Raw genomic sequence first — 20194 nt, forward strand, 5'->3', positions numbered from 1 at the left:
CCATACATGACTACTGGAAAAACCATAGCCTTGACTAGACAGACCTTTGTTGGCAAAGTAATGTCTCTGCTTTTGAATAGACAGCCACAGTCTCACTGTCTCCACATGGTGGACAGTCAAGGGAGCTCTATGGAGTCTGTTTTACAAGGGCACTCATCTCATTCATGAGGACTCCAATCTCAGAACCTAATCACTTCTCAGACGTCCCATCACTAAATATCATCACACTGGAGACTAGGTTTCAATGTATAAATTGAATTTGGTCACAAATATTCAATCTATAACAGCCATGATGTGAAAAACTTTCAGAAGCATTAAATAAGGAATTGATATATTTAGAGCCATTTTCATATTAATTATAACTCTCAGTGGCTTGAAGAATGATGACAAGGCATTTTGGTAATTAATACAAGAAACACTTTCAATATTTTAAAACATATACTTTCAACAAAATAGAAAATATCTTTGAGAAGACTAAATTGACAAAACATTGCATTGAGAAGACTAAGTTGACAAAACATTGCATTCTTCCTATTAGTACTGCAATATATATTCTGCTAAGAAAACACCCATTTATCTTGTCTCCATACAGTGTCATAAACTCTATGAAATATTTAGGGGTAAATCTGGGGGAAAAAAAAAGATGTCCAAGACCTATACAATTAAAATTATAATACATTGATGAGAGAAACTGAAGAGAAATAAATGAATGCAGAGAGAACTGTGTTCATGGATTATAAGATTCAATACTGTCAAGTGCTTATGTTCCACTACGTAGAAAGTGGTGCTTTTTGTTGTTGCTTATGGTGTTGTTTTGTAAAAAGTGGTATGCTGATTCTAAAATTTATATGAAGATGTAAATTTGGAGGAGTTATAATACCTGGATACAAGATTTTTCATAAAGCTATGGTAGGTGTTGGTCTTAAGATAGATAAATACATCAATGAAACAGAACAGAACACATAGAAGACATTTATATAGTCACACACATATATATATATATGTATATTCAAATGATTTATGAGAAAGTTGCAAAGGCAATTCATTGAAGTATTATAACCTTTTTAACAAGTGGAACTGGAACAGTTGTTTAGCCATATGCAAACTAATGAACTTTGATCACTGCTATCTACCATATACAAAAAGTATATTTCAAAATGGATTTTAGGCCTAAATATAAAACCTAAGAAAATACAATTTTCAGAAAAGAAAAACAGAGAAAAATGCGTGGCTTTGATCAGTCATGATTTCTTAGATATAACAACAAAATAAAATAACATAATCCATAAAATAACCCATTTTACCAAAGTCAGTGTTTCTTGGATAGAAAAAGAAGCCACAAACTGGGAAAAACTATTTGCAAGTGAAGCTCCTGATGAAAGACATTGATCCAGAATACACTATGAAATCTCAAAACTTATTAAGAGAACACAGAATATAGTTTTAAAAATAGGTAAACTATTTGAAAACACATTTTAAGGAAGATACACTGGTGGCAAATACAAATATGGGAACATATTCAACAACAGTTTAGAATCACAAGATTCCACTTCAAACCTGTTGGAATAACCATGAAGACTGATGTGTTGCTAACTGAAACTCTTGCACACAGTTGGCAGAAATGTAAAATGGCATCACCTGGGAAGACAACCTAGTAGTTTCTAAAAACGTTAAACATTGACTTACCACATGATGCAGCTGTGTTTCTACCCAAAGGAAACAAAACCAAGACTTGTACAAAAATGTTGATGACAACTTAGTTGTCATAGACCAAACTGGAAACAACCTAAAAGTCCAACACGTAAATAAGCAGACTGCAGTACATTCACATACTGTAATGCTACTTAGCAAAGTCAGTTCAGTTCAGTCGCTCAGTCCTGTCCAACTCTTTGTGACCCCATGGACTGCAGCATGCCAGGATTCCCTGTCCATCACCAACTCCTGGAGCTTGCTCAAACTCATGCCCATTGAGTCAGTGATGCCATCCAACTGTTTCATCCTCTGTTGTCCTTTTCTCCTCCTGCCTTCAATCTTTCCCAGCATCAGGGTCTTTTACAATGAGTCAGTCCTTCGAATCAGGTGGCCAAAGTATTGGAGCTTCAGCTTCAGCATCAGTCCTTGCAATGAATATTCAGGACTGATTTCCTTTAGGATTAACTGGTTTTATCTCCATGCAGTCCAAGGGACTCTCAAGAGTCTTCTCCAACACCACAGTTCAAAAGCAAAGTAGTGAACTATTAACGTAAACAACATGGATGAATCTCAAAATAATTGTGTCAAGTAACAGAAGCTTAGTTTAAAATAAAACATATTGTAGAATTCATTTATATAAAATTCTAAATAATTCAAATTTACTTTTACTGACAGAAAGTAGTTCATTGGTTTGTAGGAATGGAACAGAATGAAGTTGGGAGGAAGGATTTATAAAGAGACTGAAAGGGAACTTTGGGGGTGATGCATATTATCTTGATTGTGGTGACAAAAGTAACAAAGTTGTACACTTTAAACACAAGCAATTTTTTGTTGTTATTTTTCAGTTGCTATGTCATGTCTGACTTTTGCAAAGCCATGAACTGCAGCATGCCAGGCTTCTCTGTCCTCCACTATCTTCTGGAGTTTGCTCAAATTCATGTCCACTGAGTCAGTGGTGCTTTCTAACTTTCCAGGTGTCTTTCCAGGGTTGATTTCATTTAGGATTGACTGGTTTGGTCTTCCTGCAGTCTTAGGAACTCTCAACAGTCTTTTCCAGCACAATTGGAAAGCATCAATTCTTCCGTGCTCAGCTTTTACTGTATGTCAAATATACCTCAGTAAAGATTTTTTTTAATTTATTTTAGTTGGTAATTGTTGTAGTGTTTTTTTTGCCATACATTGATATGAATCAGCCATGGGTTTACATGTGTTCCTCATCCTGAAACCCCCTCCCACCTCCCTTCCCATCCCATCCCTCTGGGTCATCCCAGTGGACCAGCTCTGAGCACCCTGTGTCATGCATCGAACCTGGACTGGTGATTTGTTTCACATATGATAATACACATATTTCAGTGCTCTTTTCTCAGATCATCCCACCCTCGCCTTCTCCCACAGAGTCCAAAAGACTGTTCTATACATCTGTGTCTCTTTTACTGTCTCAAATATAGGGTTATCATTACCATCTTTCTAAATTCAATATATATGCATTAGTATAATGTATTGGTGTTTTTCCTTCTGGCTTACTTCACGTTGTATAATACACTCCAGTTTCATCCACTTCATTAGAACTGATCCAAATGTATTCTTTTTAATGGCTGAGTAATATTCCATTGTGTATATGTACCACAGCTTTCTTATCCATTTGTCTGCTGATAGATATCTAGGTTGCTTCCATGTCCTGGCTGTTATAAACAGTGCCGCAATGAACACTGGGGTACACGTGTCTCTATAAGTCCTGGTTTCCTCGGTGTGTATGCTCAGCAGTGGGATTGCTGGGTCATATGGCAGTTCTATTTCCAGTTTTTAAAGGAATCTCCACACTGATGAAATAAATCAAAGAAGACACAAATAGATGGAGAAATACACCATGTTCATGGATTGGAAGAATCAATATAGTGAAAAATGAGTATACTACCCAAAACAATCTATAGATTCAATGCAATCCCTATCAAGCTACCAATGGTATTTTTCACAGAACTAGAACAAATAATTTCACAATTTGTATGGAAATACAGAAAACCTCGAATAGCCAAAGCAACCCTGAGAAAGAAGAAAGGAACTGGAGAAATCAACTTGCCTGACTTCAGGCTCTACTACAAAGCCACAGTCATCAAGACAGTAGGGTAGTGGCACAAAGACAGAAATATCGATCAATGGAACAAAATAGAAAACCCAGAGATAAATCCACACACCTATGGACACCTTATCTTCAACAAAGAAGGCAAGAATAGACAATGGATAAAAGACAATCTCTTTAACAAGTGGTGCTGGGAAAACTGGTCAACCACTTGTAAAAGCATGAAACTAGAACACTTTCTAACACCATACACAAAAATAAACTCAAAATGGATTAAAGATCTAAATGTAAGACCAGAAAGTATAAAACTCCTAGAGGAAAACATAGGCAAAACACTCTCTGATATAAATCACAGCAGGATCCTCTATGACCCACCTCCCAGAATATTGGAAATAAAAGCAAAAATAAACAAATGGGACCTAATTAAACTTAAAAGCTTTTGCACAACAAAGGAAACTATAAGCAAGATGAAAAGACAGCCTTCAGAATGGGAGAAAATGATAGCAAATGAAGCAACTGACAAAGAATTAATTTCAAAAAATATACAAGCAACTCCTGCAGCTCAATTTCAGAAAAATAAATGACCCAATCAAAAAATAAGCCAAAGAACTAAACAGACATTTCTCCAAAGAAGACATACAAATGGCTAACAAACACATGTAAAGATGCTCAACATCACTCATTATCAGAGAAATGCAAATCAAAACCACAATGAGGTACCATTTCACGCCAGTCAGAATGGCTGCTATCCAAAAGTCTACAAGCAATAAATGCTGGAGAGGGTGTGGAGAAAAGGGAACCCTCTTAGATTCTTGGTGGGAATGCAAACTAGTACAGCCACTATGGAGAACAGTGTGGAGATTCCTTAAGAAACTGAAAATAAAGATCTTATTAAAAAAAAAAAAAGTCTTGTGTTGCTAGTAGCTACTGAATTGCAGAGAGTACCTGTAGATGTTTGACCTTCCTTTCAAATTCCACTCTCATCATCCTAGTGTATTTTTTGTTTTATGCTAACAGGATTTTATAGAGTCACCTTTTCTCTGCCTCCAGAAATACTTTCTCATATCACTGAACTTCCTAAAATAGTGATTCTGGAACATCATTTCAATTGTCCCAAATTTCAACAGTTCCTTTTGTTTATAGATTCTTCTTATATGACTATCACAGCTACAAAAATTTTTAGCAACATTGTAATATCCTCACTTTATAGATGAGAAAATTGAGGTGCAGAAGACTGACCTGCCTTATGTTGCCCAGAAAATCAACAGTAAACATGTTCATAGAATCCAAGTGTCTCAGCCCTTTGTTCAAATTCTGTTTTTCGTTATGTTTTCTTACTTTACCATACAATTTTCATCATGCACTCTTCTTTCTCCCCTCCAATTCCTCTGCAAACCTGGCTCTTCTGTATACACTCAATTTTACTGATCCTTGCTCTCAAGCATTCAGCTCTTCCATGTGTGTTTCTCAGTGTCATTGTCAACTGTGGTTTTTACATGGTTGTCCTGATCAATTTTGTGGACACTCATTGCCTGTGTTGTTTCCTTTCTCAAAACTTTGTTGTCTTTTCTCTGCATCTATTCCTTTTATTTATTTTTTCATTATGCAATTATGTCTTACTGGAGACTGCCAGGCATCACTGCATTCCAAAATAATTTGTCCTCCTATAATGCTGGAATTGTAGTTTGGCCTTGAAAATGATAAGGATACTTTATGGAATGGCAAGTAGCTAAGTTCAGTTGCTCACTTATGTCCAAATGTTCGCAACCCCTTGGACTGCAGCACACCAGGCCTCCCTGTCCATAACAAGTCCCAGAGCTTGCTCAAACTCATGTCTATCAAGTTGGTGATACCCTCCAAACATCTCATCCTCTGTCACTCACTTCTGCTCCTACCTTCAATCTTTCCGACCATCAGGGTCTTTTCCAGTCAGTTCTTTGCATCAGGTGGCCAGAGTATTAAAGCTTCAGCTTCAGTGTCAGTCCTTCCAAAGGATATTCAGGACTTATTTCCATTAGGATTGACTGATCTCCTTGCAGTCCACAGGACTCTCAAGTGTTTTGTCCAAAACCACAGTTCAAACTCTCACATCCATATGTGACTACTGGAAGAACCATAGTTGTGACTAGACAGACCTTTGTTGCAAAGTAATGCCTCTGTTTTTTAATGCTGTCTAGGTTGACCATAGTTTTTTATCCCAGAAACAAATGCCTTAATTTCATGGTTGCAGTCATCATCTACAGTTATTTTGGAGTCCAAAAAAGTAAAGTCTGCCACCGTTTCCACTGTTTCCCCATCTATTTGCCATGAAGTGATGGGACCAGATGCCATGATCTTAGTTTTCTGAATGTTGTTGAGCTTTAAGCCAACTTTTCCACTCTTCTCTTTCACTTTCAGGAGGCTCTTCAGCTCCCCTTAGCTTTCTGCCATAAGGGTGGTGTCATCTGCTTACCTGAGGTTATTGATATTTCTCCCAGCTATTTTGATTCCAGCTTGTACTTCATCCAGCCCAGCATTTCACATGATGTATTTTGCCTATAAGTTAAGTAAAAAGGGTCACAACATTGAGCCTTGACATACTCCTTTCCTAATCTGGAAACAGTCTGTTGTTTTATGTTTAGTTCTAACTGTTATTTCTTAATTTGCATACAGATTTCTCAGGTAGCAGGTAAAGTGGTCTAGTATTCCTATCTCTTGAGGAATTTTTCAGTTTGTAATGATCCACACTGTCAAAGGCTTTGGAGTAGTCAGTAAAACAGAAGTAGATGATTTTCTGGAACTCTCGCTTTTTCTATGATCCAATGGATGTTGGCAACTTGATCCCTGGTTTCTCTGCCTTTGCTAAATCCACCTTTAACATCTGGAAGATATTGGTTCACTTACTCCTGAAGCTCAGCTTGGAGAATTTTGCACATTACTTTGCTAGCATGTTAGAGGCATGCAATAGTGCAGTAGTCTGAAGATTCTTTGGCATTGTTTTTCTTTGGGATTGGAATGAAAACTGACCTTTTCCAGTCCTGTGACCGCTGCTGAGTTTTCCATATTTGCTGGCATATCGAAGGAAGCACTTTAACAGCATCATCTTTTAGGACTTGAAAGAACTTAGCTGGAATTGCATCACCTCCACTAGCTTTGTTCACAGTGATGCTTCCTATGGTTCACCTGACTTCAGACTCCTAGACCTGTCTGGCTCTAGGTGAGTGATCACACCATCGATCGTGGTTATCTGGGTCATGAAGATCTTTTCTGTATAGTTCTTCTGTGTATTCTTGCCACTCCTCTTCTTAATATCTTCTGCTTCTGTTAGGTTCATTCCGTTTCTGTCCTTTATTGGGTCCATCTTTGCATGAAATGTTCCCTTGGTATCTCTAATTTTCTTGAAGAGATCTCCAGTCTTTCCCGTTATGGTGTTTCCCTCGCTCCTACCCCCCGGTACTTCTTCACACTGATCACTGAGGAAGGCTTTCTTATCTCTCCTTGCTATTCTTAGGAACTCTGCATTCAGATGGGTATATTTTTCCTTTTCTCTTTTCCATTTAGCTTATCTTCTTTTCTAAGCTATTTGTAAGACTTCCTCAGACAACCATTTTGCCTTTTTGCATTTCTTTTTCTTGGGGATGGTCTTGATCACTGCCTCCTGTACCATGTCACAAACCTCCATCCACAGTTCTTCAGGCACTCTGTCTATCAGATCTGGAATAGAATGACAAAGTAATCTGTAAAATACTTCTGTTCCTTAAAAGAAACATGAAACATAGCAGTCTGCTTGTTTAAAATATTATTTTTTCCCTCATAACGATAGCTTTATGGTGAATGATGTGAGATTTGAGATCTCTGAAGAAGATAATTTAGCTTCGGGACTGGGGACTTGGTTTCAGACACTCAGAACTTCGTGTGGCAGAAGTTTTATTACAGGCGAAAAGGGACAGAGAAAGCTTCTGACACAGACATCAGAAGGGGATGGAAGGTACCCCCTCGCTAGTCTTAACAAGAGATCTACATAATATTTCAATTAGTTATTACAGTAAATCAAAAGAATGTCTCAAGGCTGTAAAGGTCTTACCAGACTCACTGCCACAATATACATTTTAAAATAACAGGATTAGTCAGAAGGTTCTTAAGAAGGAGAAATATGTCCTCAATTGTTGTTATATAATCATTGATACAGAGTTTAAGGAAAAACATACCCTTGAGCAAGATGAGTTGATTTGTTGAGTAATCTCTGAGTGTACGGGGGGCGGGGTTGGGGGTTGTTTTACATGGCTAAATAAAGGAATGCTCAAAATTCTCCAAGCCAGGCTTCAGCAATATGTGAACCGTGAACTTCCAGATGTTCAAGCTGGTTTTAGAAAAGGCAGATGAACCAGAGATCAAATCGCCAAAATCACGGGATCATCGAAAAAAACAAGAGAGTTCCAGAAAAACATCTATTTCTGCTTTATTGACTATGCCAAAGCCTTTGACTGTGTGGATCACAAGAAACTGTGGAAAATTCTGAGAGATGGGAATACCAGACCACCTGACCTACCTGTTGAGAAACTTATATGCAGGCCAGGAAGCAACAGTTAGAACTGGACATGGAACAACAGACCAGTTCCAAATAGGAAAAGGAGTACGTCAAGGCTGTATACTGTCACCCTGCTTTTTTAACTTATATGCAATGCAGAGTACATCATGAGAAACACTGGGCTGGAAGAAGCACAAGCTGGAATCAAGATTGCGGGGAGAAATATCAATAACCTCAGATATGCATATGACACCACCCTTATGGCAGAAAGTGAAGAGGAACTAAAAAGCCTCTTGAAGAAAGTGAGAGGAGAGTGAAAAAGTTGGCTTAAAGCTCAACATTCAGAAAACGAAGATCATGGCATCTGGTCCCATCACTTCATGGCAAATAGATGGGGAAAAAGTGGAAATAGTGTTAGAGTTTATTTTTTGGGCTCCAAAATCACTGCAGATGGTGACTGCAGCCATGAAATTAAAAGACGCTTACTTCTTGGAAGAAAAGTTATGACCAATCTAGACAGCATATTGAAAAGCAGAGACATTACTTTGCCAACAAAGGTCCGTCTAGTCAAGGCTATGGTTTTTCCAGTGGTCATGTATGGATGTGAGAGTTGGGCTGTGAAGAAAGCTGAGCACTGAATAATTGATGCTTTTGAACTGTGGTGTTGGAGAAGACTCTTGAGAGTCCCTTGGACTGCAAGGAGATCCAACCAGTCCATTCTGAAGGAGATAAGCCCTGGGATTTCTTTGGAAGGAATGATGCTAAGGCTGAAACTCTAGTACTTTGGCCACCTCATGTGAAAAGTTGACTCATTGGAAAAGACTCTGATGCTGGGAGGGATTAGGGGCAGGAGGATAAGGGACGGTAGAGGATTAAATGGCTGGATGGCATCACTGACTCGATGGACTTGAGTCTGAGTGAACTCCGGGAGTTGGTGATGGACATCGAGGCCTGGCATGCTGCAATTCATGGTGTCGCAAAGTGTCGGAGATGACTGAGTGACTGAACTGAACTGAACTGAGAATCCTTCACCCAGTGGACTTGACTGTTCTCTGCCTGAACCCAGACATTGAGAAGTCTGAAAGTGTAATAATAACCCCATTTTCTCCAGTGAGTGAAGCTGGAAATCAGACTTGCTGCCCTAAACTTGAAGAAGGTCCTTGACAAACTATGCTAGTAACCTCAAGTGCCCACTAAGATTCCACCTTGTAAACTATAGTGGATTCAAGTGATTTGCATTGGAATTCTGGCCATTCTTCCTTCTCACTGGGTTATTAGGCCAATTACTTAATCTCCTTAGAGTGTTGTATTGTATGGGGATTTCATGATTTTGTTTAGCAGGATTTTAAAATGACTTTTCCATTGTCTTGGAGAGTTTTAACTGATGCCCCCATATTGATGACAATGGGTGTCAAAGACCACACCTTGAAAAGCAAAATGCTGGACACATATTGGTAGAATTCTCTAAAAAGTGGCCAAACGTATTTGCTGAATTCCCCAAGCCATCTTCATCTTCTAGCTTTCGGATAAGAGAGGAAACCTGGGGGGCCAAGGAGGAAGTTGATCCATGTCTGGATTTTTTTGCACAGAGCTATTATGTGTGACAGGTAATAGTATGGTGTTTTACTTGCTTTAGCCCAATAGGAAAGGGGAGAAAGGTCCTAATGCCCCCAAGCCAAACCCAGAAGAAGGGCGATGCAGCAGAGCATTTGGCATCTTTGAAGGAAACAAGAAAGAAGAATGTGTACAGAAGAAAGTGAAAGTGGAAGTTGCTCAGTCGTGTCCAACTCTTTACGACCCCATTGACTGTACAGTCCGTGGAATTCTCCAGCCCAGAATACTGGAATGGGTAGTCTTTCCCTTCTCCAGGGGATCTTCCCAACCCATGGATCAAACCTAGGTCTCCCGCATTGCACTCAGATTCTTTACCAGCTGAGGATTTTTTTCTTAAAAATTAATCCATTAGCCTTTATTTTTCCATTATTATGGCTGTCATAAATGGCAAAAGTAAGCCAGCTTTTATAAAATAAAACATCATTTTAAAAAGAAAAAGCATTTGAAGTTACAGATAATTTTGTGGTAAGTTTCATACCTTTTAGAGTTGAATCATGTCGGTTGTTGATTCAATGATTTGTGGAATTTTATCAGCCTTTAATCTCATATTGATGTTAATATCTTTCCAAGATGATTCACATAAGAAGCCAAGCACATTATTTTAAGTCTCACATTTTAGATCTAAGCCAAGTGATGAAACGTGATGAATTCAATCTTATCATTAACATAATGGTAAATATTAGACATGAAATGAAAATTTTAATCTGCTTAATTTTAGAGGCTATGATGTGCATTATGAAATATTGCTTTCATTAATGAAGCTGTATTTCAGAAAATGTGGGAACACTTCTCACTTTAAATGCACAAAGATGAATAGAGTAGCAAATGCCAGATGAAGTTCATGTTGCTCATTCATAACCCCCCCCTTTTTTTTTTTTACTAAATATGATTTATTTTGAAATGAAGAAGAGAAATAATACTGAAAGAGTTCTTATAGTTTTTATAGACACTTGTTTCCATATTTCTTTTATTATCTCCATTTTATAGATATAAAATTTAAGTCTCATGGATTAAATGATTCACCCAAATCAATCTGGTAATAAGAAATTAAGGAAGATTAAACAGGTCTATCTTTTTTTAGGCTCCAAAGAGCCTATTATGGTTTCTTGAATTTAAAGAGATACACACAAGAACAATTTATAATAATAAATTCAGGATTAATCGATATCTATGCTAGTTGTGTTGGTTTTAGTTACTAGTTGTGTTAGACTCTTTTGTGACCCCATGGACTTTAGCCTGACAGGCTTCTTTGTCCATGAGATTTCCAGGCAAGAATACTGGAGTGGTTAAGCTATTCCCTTCTCCAATGGGATCTTCCCAATCCAGGGATCAAACTGAGGTCTCCTGCATTGCAGTTGGATTCCTTACTGCTGAGCCACCAAGGAAACCCCCAATCAATGTTTATACAACCAAAATAAATGGAACTTATGAAACTGTTCACTGAGATGTATGGATCAATGTTGATGAAGTAAGGATGAGTCAGTATGGATGTGATAGGGGTTCTTTAAAGAAGAAAATGAAGAGCAAAGAATTTTTGAGAAAAGACTTGAAATCCAATACACTTGGATAGGAAATAGTTTACCATCATCACATACTCTCCCACCCTTGCAATAGCTCTGAATATGTGTTATCAACATCTGAACCATGTGCTAAATTCACTGTTACTCACCAGTTTCCTATATGCCCCATGACGTGTTGCCCAACAGAAGCAGGTAGATTATCATGCACTGCTTTTATTTTAATACATGGAGACCATAATCTCACTGCTGACAGCAGTTTAATATGAAGCACGGAGAATGATTGACCTTTGTGTGTCTATTATTATTTTATATACAATTTGCTATCTATTCTCATGCAATGGTCTGGATGTTATTTCACTCTTTCAGGTAATTCTTGCCCTTTCAATTTGTATTTTAGGTTATTTTCCCCATAAAAGTATGGTAGTACATATCACTCTTTGAAGGGAATCTCATTTTATTTTTTTAACTTATTTTTCAGTTCGCTACCTTGTTGGCAACAAGTATTTGAAATGCACAGTAGTCAGTACTTGAACTCTGTGTGCCAAAAAGTGAAGGATCAGAACAATTGCATTAATATCTTCAACTCTAATTTAAATTTCAATAATTGGCCATTAAACTTTGAAATTAAAATTTAGGATAAGACCACTACAGATGTATACATTGCCTACAAGTTTCTGTATAGGTATTCTAACTCAGAGGAAGTAATAAATATTTTTTAATTATTTTATTTTCTCTTACCAAACATGCATTGGCTAACTCTATGTGCCAGGAAGTGAACTTAATGTTCAGAATTCAGTAAACTTATAGTCAACTCTGGGACACAAAGAGATGAAAAATAAATTTAATTCAATACATATTATTGGGATGATTTTACAAAGAGATCTGTGTTTCTACTAAAACATAAGGTATAAGGTGGTGGTGGTGGTGAGGGAGGGCTTACCTAAAATTTTCAAGAAAAGGTTCCCTGGAGAATTGTTGATGATCTGATATTTGAGTCAAAGGCTTCCCAGGTAACTCTAGTGGTAAAGAATTCACCCACCAATGCAGGAGCAAGAGACGTGGGTTTGATTCCTGGGTTGGAAAGATTCCCTGGAGGAGGAATCAGGCAATCCATTCTAGTATTCTTGACGCAGAATCCCATGGACAGAGCAGCTGAGAGGGCTACAGGCCATGGAGTTGCAAAAGAGTCAGACATGACTGAATGACGAGCATGCAAGCACATACCTAGGAATTTACGGGGGGTTAGGATGTGCTGAGGAAGAAGATGGAGCTTATGGTGGACTCAGTGGAAAGGCCAGGAGAAAACAAAAGGTGCTATAGGAAAAGGAGGAGCTAGGAATGTTGATGGCATTGGAGGAGTGGACAGCAGGATCTGGAATTGGGCTGGGAAGGTGGTGTGGATGAAGAAAGCCTCCTTCCATAACTTCAAAGGATGCTGCACCCATTAAGCCATCAGCCACTGAAGAAGTCCTGACTGTGCACCAGCGGGGATTCAAGATGGGAAAATGAGGAGACCGGACAGAAGACTGGCTTGGACAGCATGTCTGAACAATGACTTCACTGAGCCCAGACTCTTGCATTTTGCCATACAAAAAGCACTAAATCTCATTAACTTGAGATGTCTGGTTTTCTTTAATTAATAATAATATTCTGATGTTCTGGACTCCTGGCTTTGTTGCAAAACCTCCAAATACCCTGGCTCTTCGCTTATATTTAGAGCAATCCCTCAGAGCTGAGAGCTGTCTTCTGGACTTACATCCTCAGAAAATCCACCAAAAGAAAAAACAAACAAACAAACATAATTCTCAAGGCTTGTGTGTTTTTCATTTTTTTCCCAGTGGTTATAGTCCACATACCATTACTAACTCAATAGACATGAATCTGAGTAAACTCCAGGAGAAAGTGAAGGACAGGGAACGCTGGCATGCTGCAGTCCATGGGGTTGTAAACAGTCATACACAACTTAGTGACTGAACAACAAAAGTCAATATGAGTCAAATGTGAACAGTCCATTGAAAATTTGAGGCTCTTAAAGGATTAGAAAACCAAACAAGTGTTTCAATTATGCAGGTGGTGTTGAGCAGAGAGTAGGACTCATCATTTACCCACAGAATTTACAAAAGACTAAAACAGGATCAGACTTCATATAAGATAAGAGGTCATAGTAGCTTCCAGGGCAGTGACTACTCTGAAACACGTCCTAGTTGTAGCATGCAGGATCTTTAGTTGCATATAGGATCTATTCCCCTGACCAGGGATTGAGCCTGAGCCTCTTGCATTGAGAACATGAAGTCTTAGCCCTTGGACCACCGGGGAAGTCTCTAGAACTCAACAGTTAGAATCCTTTGTGTGAGGTCGGTGACCTTGCTCTGAGTTGTGCTGTTATCTCATGATTTTGTGCTTTCCCTGTGTTCCTAATTAGCCTGGGCAAGATGTAACACCAGTATCTGAGAGTACCCACAAATGGGAACTGGCTTGGGGGATTAGAGATGCTTAGCTCCCTGAGGAAGGAGGCTAGACTGTTACATGTTAGCTATTGTTGTGTGCTCCTGGGTCCCCACCAGGCAGGCTCAAATTGAAGGGTGGTGCAGGCAGCTTCTGTCCCGAGGGTGGGCTGCCATCACCCCAGATTGGGCTGTAGCAGATAGAGGTCTCTGGAACTAGGCAGAGGGGGACACAGCGGGCTAATGCCCTCAAAACTGTATGTCCTGGACCTGGAGAGGATAGTGAGGAGTTTTACAGCAATGGTTCAAAGAGGGTGTGGTCAGCTTGTGGACTTTCTTCTGATTAGCTGGTGGTGAGGTAAGTGGGAGGTAGCATCATCAACCTTCTGGTTCCAAAATATCTGCTTGTGGGCAGCATACAGTTACCTCGTTCTACCTGGTGAGGGTTTCAGTATCTGCAAAACAGCCCAAAGATATTGTTGTGTGTATCTCTTGATGGGGAACCAGGACCCTGCACTCAAAGCTACACTATTGTCTTTACTTGCTCCTCCTTTATGCCTGCATTTTCTCTATATCCTGATTAGCAACTGTTTGAACCTACCCTTTGGAGCTTCAGGAAGGGGATGCAGGAAGTCTTTTGTGTCCAGAGTCCCACAAGGTCCTGCTCTATTTCAAAATGACAAGTATTTCACTTGTTTCACCAAAAAGTTCTATGCTCCTATTAAAAGACTGGGCTTCCCTGGTGACTCAGATTGTAAAGAATCTGCCTGTAATGTAGGAGATGTGGGTTCAATCCCTGGGTCAGGAAGATCCCCTGGAAAAGGAAATGGCAACCCACTCCATTATTCTTGCTGGGAAATTCCATGGGCAGAAGAACCTAGTGGGTTATTACAGTCTGTTAGGTCACAAAGAATCAGACACAACTGACCATGCACGCACACGTGCTCCTATTAACACCAGCTGGAATGGCATTAAGCAACAAATTTGCCTCAGAGCACACAGAGAGTACAGATAGCAGAGGGAGCCTTGTGGACTAGTGAGGGAGTTAAAGAGCTTCCCCTTAGCTTCTCCTCATCCAACCCTGGCCAATGTTTTTCTGTGTAGGGAGTTGGCTCAAGGTCTTTACTAAGCAGTTTAACATCTTCCCAGTTTCCTTTCCCATGAAAGTTCTTGTTCCTACAGATTACACTGGGGCAACTCTCCAAGACTGCAAGTGAACTTTTAATATTGTCCTCCTGGAACTCATGCACCTGGGTGTCTAATTTTGGAGGCAGGAGGAATGGCATATGTACAGGACACCACACAATAGGGAGAGCCCTATCTAAGAAGTTACCCACATAATTAAACAAGCGGTCCAGGGCTGGAACTCTTGGCTGCCTCTCACCATACACTACAGGTGTTATATAATCTCATGATCCTAAATAGTTTACTGGCTGCTGAAGGAGGGGCTGCACTTTGATAAGCAGTGACTAGATTGCTGCTTGTGGGTAGATGACCATGGTTAGGTTTGTTTTACACGTTGCTGGGGACATGCAGCCAAGGGACCATAATATCACTCTACTGACTAAGTAGATTGGGCAACTCAGAATCTCCTTTCTCATCTATCCTGCAGGGCTTTCCCCACTATATTTTCATATTGGCTGCCAAAGGACTTTGAAATCCAAAATCATGACCCTTAAGCATTCTGAGTCTTGAAGATGCTTTATCCCTTGTTTCAGATTCAAGTGTTGTAAGATAATGTGCAACTTGGATTATAAACCACTATGGTGCCAAGGGGACTGTTACATAGATGAGCTAAAGATGGCCTCTGTATAGTGATTCTATGTTGTTTACTTCTTCATAAGAATCTGGAGCCCATTACCTTATAAGTCTGCCAGCACCAAACTCAACTTCCTTGCACATTCAATTGTCTTAAAATGTAACTCCCCAAAGCAGACTTTTAGCCATTTAGGGTCTTTCTGTACCCTGCAAAGGGCTTCCCATGTGGAGTTAATGGTAAAAATCCTGCAATGTAGGAGATGCAAGAGATGCAGGTTTGATCTGTGGGTGAGGAAGATCCCCTGGAGGAGGAAATGGCAACCCACCTCAGTATTATTGCCTGGGAAATCCCATGTACAGAGGAGTCTACAGTCCATGGACTCACAAAGCGTTGGACACAATGAAGAGACTGAGCTCATGTACCTTGTAATCTGCATCCTATGCTAGGCAGAGATAAAGTCAGTCCTGTAGCAACAGAAGAGCTCAAGCTGGAGCAGTGTGGGTGTCTCCTAGCCCAGGGACTCCCAGCTGTGCTGCTGAGTGGAGTTACCTGGACCCTTGGGACCCTCTCTAGCCCCCCTTATCCCTGCCGTCCCCCAGAAATTTCCTTTCCCTCCTTTTCTTCCTTGTCATAAACTTCTGATAGTCTTATACCATGGCAGTAACAAATAATACAAAATACAGACACCAGTCTGACAGAATTACAGAAATCTTGTATCAAAAACCTGAAATCATTGCTTAAAATAATTGAAGAAATTTAATACATGTACCATATATGTGGATCAGAGGACACAGTATTGGAAATGCCCTGGCTGTCCAGTTCTTAGGACTCTGTGCTCTTGAAGGAAGAAACAGACAGAACAGGGCTCCATCTTGAAAGCAGGACTCCATCTTGGGCTGGACTGTGGACTTTGAGCTAGATGCCCAGTATCTATGGAAATTACATACCAACTGGAAAACAAGACCCCTGGATGGAAGAGCCCCAGGGTTCTACATCACCTAAAACAATACCCTAATTATTTGTGTAACTGAATAGAATTATACAGTCTATTATGCTTATTGGGGTATGACCACAGGCCTATTGATAATTGTCCACTGTTAGCTACCTAGGCTTAAGGCATATGAATCACAGGTTTAAGGCATACAAATCATGGGTTAACTTTGATTATATCTTTTTTCCTTTGTTTAGGCTAGTTTCAGGGAATTTGGGGAGGTGGGTTTGAGCATGTACACTTAGAGTAAAAAACTGGTTGGGGTCTTTGGTTAAGAGGAGACTCTGCCTTGGGCCTGCTGGTGTAATAAACTGTACTCTGCTATCTGCATTGTCCTTTGAAGTGAGTTTGTTACCCAGAACGCATGGCTACAACACTCTCAGTGCACTGGAATTGGGTTCCATCTCTGGTTTGGGAACGAAGATCCTGCAAACTGCATGCTGTGCCCATTTTTTTTTTTTTTTTTAAGAATAAGAAAGACATAGTGTTATTAAAATATTAATTCTCCCCAAATTTTTTAACAGATGCAACACAAGCCAAATCAAAACTCCAAGAGATTTTTAGTAAAGATTGACAAATTGATTCTAAAAATACACACAGAAATGTACGGACAAAGAACAGTAAAAATAATTTGGAAAAGAAGAGAGTTGGAGAATTGATACTATCTTACAGCCTAAAGCCAGTAATCAAGAGTGTGTGGTATTATGTCAAGAGAGATAAAATATATCCATTTATTGCATGTCAAATAAACCTGCAAGTAAAAAATACCAGAGAACATTGACTGGGTCACATTAGGAAGAAAAACTTTAAGAACATACCTGGAGTACTGTAATACTAAAGTGATTTTAAAATTTTGATTAAGGAATATAATATTGAATATACATTGATGCTCCTCCCAATCTTGCTTTAACAGGATGGTCTATTTAGACATAGTGAACTTGGCATTATGTATTCTTACATCATATCTTGCCCTGACGATTTAAGCCATTTTTATCTAATGCTTCTGAGTCATTCATATTAATAAATGTGCATACGTGCTCAGTTGCTCAACCATGTGCGACTCTATGCGACCCCAGAGACTGTAGCCTGCCAGATTCCTGTGTCCATGTAATTCCCTAGCCAAGAATGCTGTAGTGGATTACCACCTCCTCCTCCAAGGAATCTTCCTGACCTAGGTCATATTAATAAATAATTGATATTAATTCCTTTTCTGTAGGGTAGTTGTTTGTAAATAAGCAGCTGAGGCTACACTATATCAGAGGCAATCTGGCACATTTTAGATGTACAATAAATGTATAGTTTCTCAATATTTTTCTGAAAGCTAAAGGATAAGGTCTCTGCTTGCTTCATATTTGTATCCTTTAGTACTATGATTTTTTTTTTGCCAGAGTTCAATAACTGCCACCTGAATTAAACTGTAAATCAAGAAAATTTGGGTTTGAAACAATTGCAGGTAAGACAGTCCAAGAGAGTATAGGAAAAACACACACAATACAGAAAAATGCCGGCAAGAAATGCCAGGTATTTCAGAGCAAAGGCCATTTACAAAAGCAACTTGTACACTTTCAGGTTGGCAAATAAGGTTAGAAAATAAATTTTCATTGCAAATGGGCATTAAACTGTTATCTTTAATTTTTAGAAGTATAAAGTTTTAGTTAAAAAAAATAGAAGTCATAAAAATAGTGCTGCTGAAACCTAAAGACTGAAATTTCAAGTTATAAATTCAAGTAATAAATTAGAGCTAAAATTAAATAACAAGAGTGAGAAGTTCAACATCTCTTCTGAAAGAGATGGGAATACCAGACCACCTGACCTGCCTCTTGAGAAACCTGTACGCAGGTCAGGAAGCAACAGTTAGAACTGGACATGGAACAACAGACCGGTTCCAAATAGGAAAAGGAGTACATCAAGGCTGTATGTTGTCACCCTGCTTTTTTAACGTATATGCAGAGTACATCATGAGAAATGCTGGGCTGGAAGAAGCATAAGCTGGAATCAAGATTGCCAGGAGAAATATCAATAACCTCAGATATGCATATGACACCACCCTTATGGCAGAAAGTGAAGAGGAACTCAAAAGCCTCTTGATGAAAGTGAAAGAGGAAAGTGAAAAAGTTGGCTTAAAGCTCAACATTCAGAAAACTAAGATCATGGCACCTGGTCCCATAGCTTCACGGGAAGTAGATGGGGGAAACAGTGGAAACAGTATCAGGCATTATTTTTTTGGGCTCCAACATCACTGCAGATGGTGACTGCAGCCATGAAATTAAAAGATGCTTACTCCTTGGAAGCTAAATTATGACCAACCTAGATAGCATATTGAAAAGCAGAGACACTACTTTGCCAAAAAAGGTCCATCAAGTCAAGGCTCTGGTTTTTCCAGTGATCATGTATGGATGCGAGAGTTAGACTGTGAAGAAAGCTGAGCACCAAAGAATTGATGCTTTTGAACTGTGATGTTGGAGAAGACTCTTGAGAGTCCCTTGGACTGCAAGGAGATCTAACCAGTCCATTCTGAAGGAGATCAGTCCTGGGTGTTCTTTGGAAGGACTGATGCTGTAGCTGAAACTCCAATACTTTGGCCACCTCATGTGAAGAGTTGACTCATTGGAAAAGACTCTGATGCTGGGAGAGATTGGCGGCAGGAGGAAAAGGGGATGACAAAGGATGAGATGGATGGATGGAATCACTGACTCAATGGACATGAGTTTGAGTGAACTCCGGGAGTTGGTGATGGACAGGGAAGCCTGGCGTGCTATGATTCATGGGGTCACAAAGAGTCAGACACGACTGAGTGACTGAACTGACTGATACAGGGAGACGTCAAGATTTTTCATTTATTTTTCTGGGAGGAAATAGAAAACATGAAGCAGGAAATAATAAGATTTATAATTTCCTTGTTTCTATGTTTCTGCTTAAGATGGTGTATCAATTTAACATCAATTTAAACCTAACTTTTGACTTTCTGTCAACAGGACATGGCAATTTAGTGTGTGTTGGAAAACAACAGAATGGGAAAGACTAGGGATCTTTTCAAGAAAATCAGAGATACCAAAGGAACATTTCATGCAACAATGAGCTCGATAAAGGACAGAAATGGTATGGACCTAATGGAAGCAGAAGATATTAAGAAGAGATGGCAAGAATACACAGAAGAACTGTACAACAAAGATCTTCACGACCCAGATCATCACGATGGTGTGATCACTGACCTAGAGCCAGACATCCTGGAATGTGAACCCAAGTGGGCCTTAGAAAGCATCACTAGGAACAAAGCTAGTGGAGGTGATAGAACTCCAGTTGAACTATTCCAAATCCTGAAAGATGATGCTGTGCAAGTGCTGCACTCAATATGCCAGCAAATTTGGAGAACTCAGCAGTGGCCACAGGACTGGAAAAGGTCAGTTTTCATTCCAATCCCAAAGAAAGGCAATGCCAAAGAATGCTCAAACTACCACACAATTGCACTCATCTCACATGCTAGTAAAGTAATGCTCAAAATTCTCCAAGCCAGACTTCAGCAATATGTGAACCGTGAACTTCCTGATGTTCAAGCTGGTTTTAGAAAAGGCAGAGGAACCAGAGATCAA

The sequence above is a fragment of the Bos javanicus genome, chromosome 16 (genome assembly GCF_032452875.1).
Source record: "Bos javanicus breed banteng chromosome 16, ARS-OSU_banteng_1.0, whole genome shotgun sequence".
NCBI classification, from domain to species: Eukaryota; Metazoa; Chordata; class Mammalia; order Artiodactyla; family Bovidae; genus Bos; species Bos javanicus.